The 2,500-nt window shown below is 49.6% G+C and overlaps 1 protein-coding gene across 15 annotated transcripts in view; it reads left to right on the top strand.

Moving 5' to 3' along the window:
• The window catches only part of LOC113804106 (Myosin heavy chain-like), a 408,590-nt gene that overhangs the window by 353,654 nt on the left and 52,436 nt on the right, over positions 1-2,500 (top strand). The window contains exon 1 of one of the 15 annotated variants that reach the window (XM_070145423.1): positions 1,961-2,103. The exons of 13 other annotated variants lie outside the window; for them this stretch is intronic. The gene's annotated coding sequence lies outside the window, so the exon portion shown is untranslated. Of the gene's footprint in view, positions 1-1,960; positions 2,104-2,500 lie in introns of those variants that run through there. One more of the 15 variants, XM_070145425.1, reaches the window with a different exon arrangement.

Genomic DNA, 2,500 nt, shown 5'->3' with positions numbered 1-2,500 from the left:
GGATTGTGGTGTTTGGTCTTCTTTGTTTGTTGGATTTGTTGTCCGTATGTTTTTTTGTTTCTGCTTTTGTTGTTTTATGATGATGAGGCGGTTAAAGGATCAAGAAAGCGATTATGTGTTTGTGTGTTTGGTGTGTGCATGAGAGAGAGAGAGAGAGAGAGAGAGAGAGAGAGAGAGAGAGAGAGAGAGAGAGAGAGAGAGAGAGAGAGAGAGAGAGAGAGAGAGAGAGAGAGAATAAAAAGATGGGACGACGCGAAACAGGGTGTGGAGCACGCCGAGAGTTTCGCACTCTGCCTCAGACCTGTCCGAAGGTGAGGGTGTGACCCTTTCCTTCGCCCCCCTTTTCGTGCCCCTTCCTTTCCTCTTCCTTCGCTTCTTTCTCGTGTCCTTTTTTCGTCTTTTCCTTCGTTTATTCCTTCCCCCTCCCTTTCTCCATCCTTCTCCCCTTCCCCCCCATCCTTCTCCCCTTCCCTCCCGCTTTCCTTCTCTCCCTTCCCTCCACCCCAACCTTCTCCCCTTCCCTCCTCCAACCTTCTCCCCTTCCCTCTCCAATCCTTAGCCTCTCTTCCCCTTCCCCTCCCCCATCCTTCGCCCTTCCCTCCCTTCCCCCTTCCCTTCTTCCCCTTTTCCGTGCCCCATCCCTAGAACATCTGTCTTCATGTCGCGTGCGGTGCCTCCGTGACTGCTTGCCCTTATCTCTCCCTTCCTCTCCTCGTGACTGCTTCGTGACAGGAAACAGCGGTTCGTTTTTTGTGTGTTTTTTTCATCGATTTTCTTTGCTCCTCCGTTTTCTCTTTTGTACTATTATTATTATCTTCGTCTCTCGTTCGCTTAAGTTTATTTTTTGGTGGAGATGAATCGATCGGAGCGACGTGTTCGTGGGCTGACTGTTGCGTCAGGCATTTTGGTGGGTTTTCTTTCGGCTTGCGGTAGGCGTCGCTCCGAAGTGTGGCGTAAGAGCGGGACTTCGGTGGTTGGTGTGGCTGATTGGATGGTGCAAAGGCTTTCCTCAGGTCGTAGCCGGGAGTTGGGTTGGCTGATAAGGGTGATTTTATCGGGGATTTCGTCCTCTCTTATTGTTGTTATTATTATTATTATTGTTGTTGTTTATTTTTATTTTCATTATTTTTTTACGATTATGATTATTAGTAGAAGTGTTATTGTTATTGTTATTGTTATTATTATGATTATTATTATTGTTATCATCATCATTATTATCATTATTGTTATTATTATAGTTGTTGTTATTGCTGTTGTTGTCATCATTATCATTATCATTATTGGCGTTGCTTTTGATATTATTATTGTTGCTGTTATTATTTAGAACTGTTTTTTCAATGTTATAATTTTCATTACCACTGTTGTCTGTCTGTTTGCTGTCATTATTCGCATCAACACTTGTCATTATCACCGTCTTCATTATCATCACATCCATCATCTTAATAGTCATCTTCCTCGTGTCAATCATTTTCGTCGTCCTCATCATTTCGCGGATAGTTAAGTTAATCCCATTACGACTCGGGCAGAATGAGACGCCAAGGGCAGCATAGCACAGGATCTTCGATACTTGCATCTTTTTTTTTCTTCTTTTTTGTGTGTTAAGGAGTTTTGCGTTTCGTTCGTTCCTTGGGGTCGTTGTGGGAGGGAAGGGAAAAGAGATTCGTTCCGCCCTTGCCAAGGAGTCTTTGGGATAAAAAAAAAAGTGAGAAGAGCCATTGCGTTATGATTGGGTTCTAGAGTGACAGTTGTGTAAGACGAGGAAGAGCGGGAGAAAAAAAGAGGGGGAGGAACAGGAGGAGGAGGAAGAGAGAAAAAAAAGAATACATATGCCCAGGCTCGCGATACTCCTGCGCCAGAAATTTAAGATAGGAAGCATGTTGCGGAGGGTGCCAAAGCTCGGAGGGAGGGGCGGGGACGGGGACAGGGACAAGTATGCGCGTTGGTGCCGTGCTCGAATGTTGGTCAGTAGTCATAGGTGGGGGGCCAGCAGTGCCAGTCGTGTGTGGCTGCCCTTCAAGCGCGCCTAGGCCTCGCCGTCGACGCCCTTTTCCCTCCCCCGCGCGAGGACGTCTCCAGCGGGACCCGGAGCAGGAGGAGGAGGAGGTAAAAGCCGCCGTCGGGCCTTCGCCGCAGCGCCGACAGGGACGAAGGAAGCGCGTGGAGGCCGCGGCGTGCGTCTGTGTGTGTGTGTGTGGGGAGAGCAAGCAGCTGTGCGCGGGGGAGTCCTAGGGCCGCGGCCAGCGCTAGTAATCTCCTGATCCTTTGTGGCGCTGCGGCCCGGCTCTCGCGGATGAGCGGAGGATGCGCTCGCCATAGCGGATCAGTGCGGCTCGGCCCCGACCCGCGTGCAAGGTGGCTGGCCTCGAGTATGGTATGTAGGGAGAGTGCTCGGCGGACAGTGATGAATGGGTGATGGAAACGGGGCGAGGCGCTGTGTACGCTATGGTGAGTAGGGTCTGGATGCAACATTCCGCGCAACAGTTCCTTCGCTGCAGATTTA

Source organism: Penaeus vannamei, chromosome 33, assembly GCF_042767895.1.
Source record: "Penaeus vannamei isolate JL-2024 chromosome 33, ASM4276789v1, whole genome shotgun sequence".
NCBI classification, from domain to species: Eukaryota; Metazoa; Arthropoda; class Malacostraca; order Decapoda; family Penaeidae; genus Penaeus; species Penaeus vannamei.
The sequence above is the reverse complement of the archived record's forward strand: the minus strand, read 5'-3'. Positions and strand labels throughout refer to the sequence as shown.